Consider the following 12,081-nt stretch of genomic DNA (forward strand, 5'->3'; position numbering starts at 1 on the left):
TACTGGCGCGCGGGTCAGCGCGGCGGCGTGCGTGGAGTGAAGGAGGGGAGAAAACACGTCCACATCACGGCTCACTCTCTCTCTTTCTCTCTCTCTCTCTCCTCCTCCTCCAAAGTTTTTTTTCTTTTCCGCGCTCGAATAACAGTGAGGCTGCCACGCAGGAAAAAGGAGGCCACCGCCGCCGTGCCGACTTGTGAAGCGCCCTTGGGAGGAGAGGGAGAAGTAGACGTCCGCCATATCGGGGAAAATATCAACGTGAAGGAGGAATAGCTTAGCAACCGAGTACTACTTCCTGGTAAGACAGAAGCTGGCCGTGAACTTCTGAAATAACAGTGAACGGCGAACGAATTGACTTTAAAACGCTTTTCCCAGCGTCTCCGTTAAACTCTGGACAGTGACAGCCACCGAAGCCCATAATAGTCCGGGCTCGTTGCTCGGTTACGAGCCTGGTAACTCTTTGGAAAAAGTTTCGGCGAACTTAGCTCGCTAGCATAGCCCGGTCCGGCTACTAGCATGTTGCTAACTTTCACTAGTTTGAGATTAGCCCGATGTCGTTGCCACTCAAAACGCTACAAGTGATGATGACAAGTTTTTGTAAGGGTGCCATAAAGCACAGCGCTATCTTAATTTAAATCTCAGTACATGAATGATTTCGTTTTGTCGAGAATAAGCCGGATGAATCAGCTGCTTCTTGGTGCCCTGAATCACAATCAATTCATGCTAAGAGCAATATTGTGTGTCCCCTTTGGGAAGGGAGTGACAAGCCTGCACACCTCTTACAGGCGTCAGTTATTCTGCGGTTTCTTCTCTTTTCACCCCTTTTTGAACTTACGTGGTTTATGAATCAGTGCGGTAAAAGCATTAGACGTTTCCCTGGATTTAAGCTAGATCACATGGACTTTTTTTCTGTTCAATTCCGATGGAAATAGATGCTCAATAGTGAATGACTCACATGGTAGACAGTCTTACTCAATCACTTTTGTCATTGTGCAACGGCACATACTTACTTGTTGAAATCCTATCGTCGTGGCAACTGGGCTTGAATTTCTTCGCTTCTCATCCCCCCCAAGCCTCTCGGAAGAGGGGCGAATCACCTTAAAGTGAAGAAATTCAAGTCTAGTTGCCACGACGAGAATTGACCGTGACCCGGATGACTGAACCACTGCAGACATGACACATACTTCTCATAAGTGCAACGGACTGCAGAGGTTTTGAGTCAACGTGCTCCTCAAACAAGCTCCCAGCTCTGGATAACGTTGCATCTTGTCACTGTTATTTCCACACAGACTTCCTAAATGTACTCGAGCAAACCAATTGACCAGCAATCACGCAGCTTGTATTCATCGGGGCCCCTTTTTTTCCGTTTGCGTTGTGGAGAGACATGCGAAAACTCTTTCGTTAAAGATTTTCAAAAAGCCTTGACTAAAATGCAGCTCAGTGGCTTAAACAACACTGACTCGGACATGTGAAAACCTGGTTGTTATATGAGAAATATAATGAAAACTGGTTCGTCGGAAAAAAGAATTGATGGTCAATAGGCATAAAATGTCCTACCCAGTTGTGTATTAGTTTCAAGTTTGTTTTCGCCACGCAGTGCTTCATTGTGATGTGTTAGGTTCTTGAAAACACGAATGCAGCCGCCGCTCTATTTTACAATGTCGAACAGGGTCACAGAACTGACATTAGGTTAACGGTTGTTGAGGGTTTTTTACCACAAGCAATGCAGGATTTATTGACCACAAGTCATATCACAATAAATTCAAACAGCACATATTTGTACAATTCATCGATTGAAAAACCGGCGTAAAATCAAACCGTTGTTATTAGTATGCGTCAATTCAATTTAAAAATCAGATTTACCCGGCGCCTCGGCCATTCTGGTAGGGGAGTCGTCAGTTTAATTCGCATATTTATTCGCAGGTTTGATTCTCATTTTTAGTTTGGCCGTTCTTTACACAACCCTCTGCGTTTATCCCGGGCTTGGGACCAGCTAAAGGAGATCACGAGGTTGCCCACCCGTGGGGATGTACTACTACTACTCCTGCCACAACTTCTAACAATAACATCAATCATAAGAAGAAGTATTCCAGCCCAGGTAGAGACTACCTTTTTGAGGTCACAAATATGCTGAAAAAGTTGCCGCGCCGGCGTCGGAGCCCATCACAGCCAAATATTTCAGTGTTCGTATCACATTTGGCTTCACTACAGAGAGATGATTCAGATGAGAGTTAGTGGGAGCTGACATACCTTGTTGACCCAATTATTACTCACTTCTCTGTTGCCACAATCGATCAACGTCAGAGACAACAGGCTGCCAGTCTGCCAGCTTTATCAGGTGATGGAGATGAACACAGGCTGGCTCTGTGAAGTTGACTATCAAGGAATGTGTCATGGACCGGATGAACAGCAAATGACTGCCAAATGTTTGCATCAGTCTCTGTGATTAAGGATTTCTGCCAGTATATACCGCTTTGAATTTCAGCTGATGAGAGGTGGATTTTCGTTGACAGGCTTTGGCAAAATGTGATTATTTTGCCTTGTTCTGCGCAAGTTATTTATTTATTTTTTATGAATTTAATAAGAACAGCCAGACTAGAAAGTGCTGAAAGCAGTGTGTTTAGTGTTTTTTGACAACCCGTGGAAAATAAGCACCTAGAAAGAGGAACCTGTTGTCAAAATCCCTTCGCTAATTAATGTACTTTATAATTGGTGTAGGCAATGTCAAATCTGGTTGTTTCACAAGAAGCACTTTAGCAATACATTTCTCTGTTAGCCATTTTATTTGCCATTTTTATTTTTGCCTGTGTTCATGCTCTTAAATGCTCCCTCTTCCTGCTGTTTAAGTGGCATCTGGAGCGTTTACTATGAAGACATTCAGAGTGAGGCATACAATGCCATTCGTTGGCGTGGAGAAACGTGTACCCATTCAATTGCTGTAGGTCAGTGGAATTCGCTAAATCGCTGTATCCTCAGAGATTTTCCCGTTTAAGCCCCGGAGCTGGCCCCTCTCCTGGATTAAAGATCAGATGAGACATTTGTCATCTGACCACTTTAACAGTCATCTCGCCTTTGGGTTTTCTCAAAGAACACAAAAAAAAAAAAAAAATATATATATATATATATATATATATTAACTCCCATGTTTTTTTCCCTTCACAAAGCATATTTGAAGGAAGATGCTTCCTCGGGCGATTTTGAGCTACATTTAACACTGTCTTTTGCATGATGTCAAAGACTTTGGCCAAGCACTGTACAGAAATGCTGGCAAAGGTAGTAGATTGTTGCATGGCTTGTAGAGATATTTGCTATTTGCATTATCAAATAATGATAATAAAAGACAAAAAAAACAAACAGAAAGACAAAACAAGTTTGTTGCCTTCCCCAAAAGAATTTGGAATTTAGTCTATTCTTTTCAGGCTCAATTTGGTTAGAGTTTAAAGTAAGGTCTTTGGCAGTGAGAGTGGGCTATCTGAGCAGCTTCTTTCACTCCCCCTTAAATAGCAGTCCTGTCAATATTTTCATATCCACCGCCTTTCTATCTTATGAAGGGTCACTGATGTTTCAAGCATTAAAATATCCTTAGAGGATGCCTTACGGCTCCTCGTGTCACGTGAAAGTTCTCAATTTCACTGTGGCATTGATGCCTTATCTCATTGGGCTCCATAGTGCTCTGGGGGGGAAGCCGACTACAAAGACATGCAAACACAAAAATTACTGACCTCGGACCCTGTGCAAAGTTTATGAAACGCTTTCAGTGCCCCAGGGTCGGCTCGTGCCATGACCACACAATATCAATGATTTATTTCACTGTAAAGGGTGTTTGAAAGGTTTTTCTATCTGCACAATGCTTTTTCAGATGTGCTCTTTTTTTCTGCTATCAAATCCCGGTTTATAGCATCCCTCCTGCCCCCCACTACCGCTACATTTTTTTTTAGAACGTGATGAACATATCAAAAATAATGGTGGGATTTCATTTTTTAGAAAAAAAAAGTTTTTTTTTTTTTTCTTTTTTAAATTCTTCCACTCAAAGCCTTTAAATTAATTGGAAAGAAGAGATGAACAGCAGTCAAAGAATCAGGGGCGCTCTATCTCTGTTGAACATGGGAAGCTAGGGTTTGTGCTTTCAGCACAACAATACTATAAATGCACCTGCCATCTACTCTGCAGTTAGTAGAATTCATTACTAACACACTGTGTTTTTAATGTGTAAATAATTCTCTCCACGATGAATCTTGCTCTAATTGTAGGCTATGGCTGCGCAGCCTCAGTCTGCACGGCTGATCAGTGCGTCGTACGGAGGACACTCGGAAATGATTGTGAAAAGTCTTGCAACGCTACTCCGCCTCAAACAAATTTCCTTTGTCATGGAGTTAAATTTCGACAAGAAGCTGACTGTGTTGAGGTTGTCGGTATTTTTGAAGGTTTAGATTTCAGCGTGTGATTTTAGTCGGTGCACGCATTTTTTCATCCATCCCAGCAAACCCAGCACTTACAAGCAAAGCTACCGTATTATGCTGGCATATTTTGACCTGTGCTGGAAAAATTGCTCGCCAGCGATATCTTCCATATTTATTATAGATCAGTCTCCAATTGTCCCTCGTCCCTCTCGATCTCTTTTGATTACACACATGCAAAAATACCATTCCCCTGAGGATACAGATTCACTTTCACAGAATAATTACAAGATGCTGTATGCCACAGTGAACACCACATCAGTGACAGTGACAGTAGGCATTTGTCATAAGATGAGACAAAAGCAAAATGAATTTGCACTCATGAGTAGAATGAGAGAGGACGACCTTTTATATTTTGTGCCTCTTGCTTACTGCGCTATGGGCATTTGTCCCAGCCTCCCCACAGATGAGACTTAATGTTTCACACGGGATTTGCTGCAAAGCAATATGAACTTGTATGAAAGCATCTTGTTTTGAAATGCTGTTTACCATCCCCCGCATTCAGCTAGGAAACCAGGGATATTTCTGTCTGTCTTTCTCTCACTGGCTAGTCCGTATTTAACAAATATGCTGTAAACTCAAAGTACGCCATGTTTTTATGTTAGTTTGTTTTTTAATTGGCAAAAATTATTCAAAATAGATGTGTACTTGTATCAATTCACATGGAGATGCATCGTGCTGGACCACTCAGTACGGCTGCATTTGTACAAAGCTTGAAGTGAAAAAGGATTGAATACCATCGCAAAAAACCCGATGTTGTACCGCTGTTATTTCAGCTGAAATAGTAACTCTGTGTTTCATTTTTACCTCAAATAAACAAGAACAACGGATGCTAAGGATGCTAATGTTTGCTAAGTCAATGTTTCATCTGTTGGACAGTCGGATGTTCGCCTGCGGTAGGTGGGCTGTGGAGTGTGTTTTTGTTTCGTGCGTGTTTGGCATTGCTTTTTGGGGATTCTATTGAAATTGACAAAATCTTCTATTATGCTGATCAATTTAATGCCTCTAGTGATTTGTGCTATGATAAATAACGATGTAAATGTTTTCTTTCAATTCTTCTTGGGTTAGAATTCCTCATCTGTTCTTGGTTGGGCTACTGCGTCTTGCTGTGTGCAAGACTCCGGGCCTCGTGGAAAGTTCGCTGTCACACTCATACATCCTCGTTGTTTGCAGTTTGATTGAGAAAACGTTCTGTAGCTAATTGAAACCACGGACCTTACGGTACGTGGAAGACTGCCATGAAGCACGTAGCGATAGACATTTTTCCATGGATTGTTGTATTGCACAACCCTGCCGAGGAACATTGATATCTCTGTGAAAGCATATCTTTTCTGACTCACCGCAGACGTCGCCTGTATTGTTAAACTTTCACTAAGTTAAGATAAGAACAACTTTATTTATCCCGAAGGAAATTGTTGTGTCAGAGTTTCAAGCAAAAACATAACAATAATAGATAATAGTAGGAAGGAGGGAGAATAAGAAATACAATAAAATATAAATTGTCAAGGTTAAGGCTATCAAGTTATCAAGGCCTATCAAGGCTAGGAAGAGATAAGTTGTACGCATGGACAAAGAACTACTGGATTTGAATTGTTTGGTATATGGAATGTAGATAGTGAAGCAGCAAACAAACGTCCTTGATATTTTGGTCATTTCAATGAAAAATTCCCCTCATCTCTTGCCACCGACACCTTTTAATTTCTTTGCCTCTCTTATTTTCTTCACCTTTCCCACCTCCTGCTGCAGAACTTTTTTTATTTTTTTTTCTTATCAGGATCTATGTCATGCAATGTGTGTCCTACCATTATTTCCCCTGCCCTGGTCTACTGGGGGTGGTCTCCACCCAGGGTCCCTGCTCCTCCTCCTCTTTCCTGCCCAGCCTGGCCCACAGTCAATGGGAGGCAGGCAGCCCGAGTCCCTCGGAGCAGCAGGAAGCTGGAAGCAGCGGGGGTTAGGCCTGTATGGCGCTGCCGGCTGTCTCTGTCAGAAGTCCTGCCAGGCAAGGATGAGAGACCTTTGCCAGTATGGTATTGGGGCACTGAATAAAAATATTTTACAGATGTCTGAAGCGAGGCTTCGGGAACCGGCAGCAGCTTACCCGGTCGTGGAACGGAGGTGTGTTTAAGTGCAAATAATACACGTGTGTATTCATGTGCATTTGAGTAGCATTTATGATAAAGAACCTGCTAGTTGAAATCACGAGTGAGAGTCTAATGAGGAAGTGTTTGTTATTCATTTGAGGAAATCGGGCTGAAGTAGGCTGAACGGATTTGGAAGTGATATGATTGGTAGCGATGAGTTTGAAGAGTGACTGGGTGTCTGGCTGGATGCCCTACCAGTTTTTGGCGTTACAGTTTTAACAGTGAATATCTAACATTGTGCCACGCGGCGGGATCGGGCTGTAAACGGCAGTCGTACAGCAGAAAAAGCCCGTACGACGCCGGGCCTCGGTTGTGAAGCCTCTCGAAAAACAGCTCACAGGAAACACATCTTGAAGTTCTGATTTTGGGAAAAAGGCAGATGGCTTGGGCTGGTGGTGTCACACTGTAGAGGAAAAAAAAAAACCCACAAGGATCCCCTGATGAAAGCAGCTCCAGCTTACTTTGAACAGAAAGTCTGTCATGGTTGGTGTCTGCTATGTGGCTGCGGGGTCAAACTGTGATACGCAACTCCTGGAATTTGTGCTTTTTAAGTTTTTCATGTTCAAATCGACTGAGGGGAAAAAACGAAGGGGGGGGGCAGGAAGTCTCATTAATATTAATATTATAATGTGTGAAGAGGCAGGGAAGACCTATCTGTTTTAGCTGCTTTCATCCCCTGTTGTGGAGCTTTTCTCTGTCTTTAAGTCTCAGAATGAGACCAAATCTTTTTCTCCCTTTTGTATTTTTTTTTCTAGCATTTTAGTAATTGGCATTTTACTTTTTTCTGAAGGGTCAGTTCCCTCCTGTCAGCAGGCCATACCTTTATGCTTATCAAATTCTTTCAGGCAAAATTCTTGCATACTAATCCAATGCACTGGATTTCTGTTCCCTAGTCCTAGTTTAATTGGTGGCACAGAAGGAGAAATAGTACATCTATCATGGCAAACATGCTTATATAGAGCAAGTTGATTCCTTGGCTTCCAAAACACCCATGTTCATCTGCATGGAATGGACTACACGTTCCATAATTCACTTGAATGCTCTTTTCTTTAGTATATTGTGATATCCAAAGCAACGCTGACCAAATGCAATTAAAAAAAAAACAAAAATGGAAGGACTGTTAAAAGTTGAGCTCATCCAGGCTCACCAGAAAAGATAATGCTGACAACCGGCGTGCTTTAATGGATTTTAAGTCCCATCACTACCAGCGGTCCCTTTGTACATGTTGACATGGAAATGTTTTCATGCCTTCTTTGTGATCAGACCCTCGTATTTTAATGCAAATATCGCATCCTTGCCGAGAGGCTGACTGCATCTAATTTTTTTTTTTTCTAGTTTCTGTATGAGAGAAAACAAAATGAACTGAAGTCGTTTAAGAGCACGCCTGAGGATTTTAGCATCCAAACTGCCTCCCTCAAATCACAACTGAGGGCAGAGGTGTGTGTGTGTGTGTGTGTGTGTGTGTGTGTGTGTGTGTGTGTGTGTGTGTGTGTGTGTGTGTGTGTGTGTGTGTGTGTGTGTGTGTGTGTGTGTGTGCGCTCATTCTTTTCCTCTCAAGTTATCATTATTAATGTTCATCTAGAACCTAATGGTAACAAACACAACAGGATGGAATTAATGTTGTGAAGTCAAGCCGGTTGTACTTTTACACTAGTAATAGAGGCTGGTGTGTATTTCAAGTAGCAGATACTTTCATTGAACTCACTCAGTAGATTGAGTCGTCGGCACGTTTGGTGACGGTGCAAGACATGCTGACACAGTAAAGTGAGAAAGACAATATGGTTTGGGGACTTGAATCTACTTTTCATGGAACGACTGGCTTCACAGTGTTTTAGCAAAGATCGGAGCTTATTTATCTGGGAACGTAATTAAAAATGCGCCAGCAGTCCTGACAGGTCTGTCGCCTGTACCCAGGATGTTTTCTATGCAATAATATTATTTAGGGATTTTCCATTTGAAATGCCAGAAATAATCATTTGCAAAGACCTCTTTATTATTGCCTCATTAGAATTCTTAGTCCAGCAGAGATTAATATCAAATAAATAAATAGTGTTTGATGCTGAGTAGAGCTGTGTTTTCATGAAACAAGGCAGATTTGTGGAGTTTTGCAGATCCAGTCCAGGCCTCTGTATGAGGGATGGTGGAACGGGTCTGACATCTCTCCTGATCTGAAAAGGGAAATCCCTGCAGGCAGAGAGTAGAGAAGAGGGATGGGGAGGAGGGCGAGAATGGAGAGAAGTGCGACCCCTTAAGGGTAACGTTATTCTCTGATCGTCGACTCCTCACACACACTCACACACACACACACACACACACACACCGAAACGCACATCGCCTGCTCGGTCGGTGTGCTGGCTGATGCACTCATGCAAAGAAGGGTTCGTGCCTGAGGAATAAAAATAAATGTTGAGCTTCTCATGTGTGCTTTTGTTTGTCTGCGTATGCATGTATGGCGCGCACAGGTAGCGCGCTTGTTTTCTGTAATTCATTGTGTCCAAAAGCTCATTTTTCAGGAGTCAGACCCTTTTGCTTAAGTATCTCACAGCAATTTAAACACAGCACAACAGGCCTAATTTCATTTTTTGAGAGAAAGTTTTCCAGATATGTTTCTGCATATATGTTTCTGCAAAATATTCTTAATGCACAAGCAAAGAAACCTCTAGCCAGTAGAAATTCCCACTCCAAAGCTGACATTTTGTTCACAGGTTTTTTTTTTTGTATTTAAGTCCACTTTGACTCAAAGATGGTGGAATTGCATTATGGTTGTAAAGGTCACTGTGAACTCCCAAGATATTTTTTCCCTAAGTAGAAAATTATATATTTCATGCTACATGTTGTCAAATGTTGCCATAGCAACTGGACTCTTTGTAGAGTTTCTTGAAGACGTTTCACCTCTCATCCGATGGACAGGCTCCAGTCGCAACGCCAAAATCGACCCTGATGACTAAGAACCTTCACAGACGTGGGGTTACAGGGTTTTGTGGTTTTGAAATTCACATTTATGTCATTGCATTTTGTGTGCAAAGTTCCTTAACACTCCTCTGTATTTGTCTGGAAATAAAGCAGCACCTTTTTTTTTCTTGGTGCAGATTTTTCCACTGAAATTGTGAATATTTATAGCCATTCTCGTTAAAAAAAACCCCTTTATCTTACATATTTAGATATTGGTTTAAACCACAACTGGGCTTGATAAGCAATGTATTGTGGCATTTCTAGTCAATACTGTTTCAATTGCTAATTTTATTTCCTTTGTTCATCCAGAATCCAATTTCAGAGGTTGAAATATCTTGAATGAAAATCTGACCTATTTGGCATTGTCGTCCGGACACCGCCGCTAGATAACCATCACTCAAGACCATCTAGAAAGTCCGACTAGATGGTGCACTGAAAACACGCGGCTATTGGGTTTTCGTCCTTGTCGTTGTCGTACTACACTTAACCACAGAAGGGGTACTGTGTTGGATCTGGAACGGAGCTCCACGGTGAGGACTGTATATGAGGACCCGCCACAGAAGCCGCAGCAGGCAGAAACCAAACCAGAGCCAGACCGAGCTTGATTTTTGCAGAGCGGCGTTCCAATGGCCCCGCTATTGGTATGGCTCTAGGTTCACATTCATTTTTTGTGTGAGTCTGCATATTTTCTGTTGCGTCTATGGGGTTAATGTAATTCACCCACTGAATGCCAGGGTGGAGTTGAGTTTGGTTTTGGTTCAGGGTAGTGGATCTTTGCAGACCGTGGAAACGCTTCGTTTCGTCCCTTTCAGAGCATTATAAAAAGCTTAACCTTGGTAGTGCCCCAACACGAGCCTTTAGCCCTCACGTTAGCGCTCAAATATGTAACAAGACATGCCTGGGAACTGCCCCGCTCACGTTACTAATGATTTAGACATCTTGCTCTTGTCATTTCCTCTTAGACAAACTTCGGCGCTGACAAAGGCTAACTGCATCGAACTGTCCAGGGAGACGAGGGGGAAACCTGCTTGAATGGAGTTTGAGAGACTGTTGAGATTTCATTGGCCAGATGTTTTTTTTCAACGGTTGTTTAATAGTCGAGGAACTCAGATGACAGGCCTCATCATCTCTAAACAACACAGGGATGAAACAGTAACTGCTGGCTGCAGCCAGAAGTATATTGTGAGCCAAGTATATCATATAGCTCTTGTGCATGGTGAAAAGTGATAGTGCTGACTAGCTTTTGATGTCGTTCAGATCCCGTCTATACCTTTCAGCTCTTTTATTTTTGCTGAATTCTATGTATTTTCAATTTACGAGTGGTGTTTTCTTCTGTCCGCAGTCCCGTTTCAGTGCCATTCATTTCTGGATACAAGTTTCCAATTAAATGCCCAATCCGTCCGCTGCCTAGTTCATTTCCCTTCTTTAATACCGTCAGACAGCGAGGAAGCGTTTTCTATTTCAGCATGAAGTCTTGACAATGAAAAATGAAACCTTGATATGCAGAGGTATGTCAACGTAACAGGATGCTTAGAAAAGACACGGCTGTTCGGAAGACCTACGGCGTGCCAAAATTCTGTATTTAGAAACTAAAAAAATGTTTTTCATTAATTTCCTCCATTTGTCCCCGCTTTATATATTAATTTTTTTTTTTTTTTTATTGTATAAGCTGTTAGCCTCGCAGCCAAACAGAGCCCTGGCCCTGTTGCACAGAATGTCACATCTGATATCCTGGTGCCAGAGGTGATGAAGCTAATTTGGTGGTCAGTCGGTGACACAGCTAACAAACAAAGCCCCGATTGGTCCTGGAGCAGTGGAAGCTCAGCTCTGCTGTGCGATGCTCTGTTTTGCATTGTGAAAGCCTGTGCCTTGTTGCCACAGGACACCAATGTAACTTAAAGCCCTGGGATATTCGTTATGCTGCGGTGTGCAAATGTGGGTGAAAAAAAAATTTGGTATTCCAAATGAATCGAGATGAGCGCTCCCGAAAGAATTCCCAAATAGCTGCTTGAATAAGAAAATGCCAACGTAATCCGACTCAGCTATCTGTTTTCCGATGCTCTACCAAGCCAGGTGGAGTTGTGAAGTTCATTTGTTGAAGGGTTTCGGTCATAAAAAAAAAATCAAAAAACAAGTTTATCTGATGGTGGAATCCCCAATGTTCCAAGTTTATTCCTATTTTTAGGGCTGCCATAAGCTTTTTTACATCTGTTTGGTCAAATCATGGAGACTTACTTGTGTGTGTGTGTGTGTGTGTGTGTGTGTGTGTGTGTGTGTGTTTGTGTGTGTGTGTGTGTCATACCCAACAACAGCTCCATCCACCTCCAGGGCCAGTGGGCACAGGTTTATGACCGTCCAGAGCCCGAGTCAGGTGACCGTAAACACATCCGTGATGAAATTCAATAACAGCTAGAAAGCTTGTATTCATGGGGTTCTGAAGGCTCAGCTTTGGCCTCACTGGGATGATTTTCTCATCATTTGATTGTGGCCAGGTTTAATATTGTAACTTTATATATATATGTTAGAAGATTAGG

At 42.3% G+C, this 12,081-nt stretch overlaps 1 protein-coding gene across 1 annotated transcript in view; it reads left to right on the forward strand.

Moving 5' to 3' along the window:
* nek7 (NIMA-related kinase 7) overlaps window positions 1-12,081 on the forward strand; it is a 66,971-nt gene continuing 54,890 nt past the window's right edge. Inside the window, exon 1 of the mRNA XM_086162246.1 lies at window positions 1-295. The gene's annotated coding sequence lies outside the window, so the exon portion shown is untranslated. The remainder of the gene's footprint in view (window positions 296-12,081) is intronic.

Source organism: Fistularia commersonii, chromosome 16 (genome assembly GCF_037954325.1).
Source record: "Fistularia commersonii isolate RoL2024-O1a breed Wild chromosome 16, RoL_Fcom_v1.0, whole genome shotgun sequence".
NCBI classification, from domain to species: domain Eukaryota; kingdom Metazoa; phylum Chordata; class Actinopteri; order Syngnathiformes; family Fistulariidae; genus Fistularia; species Fistularia commersonii.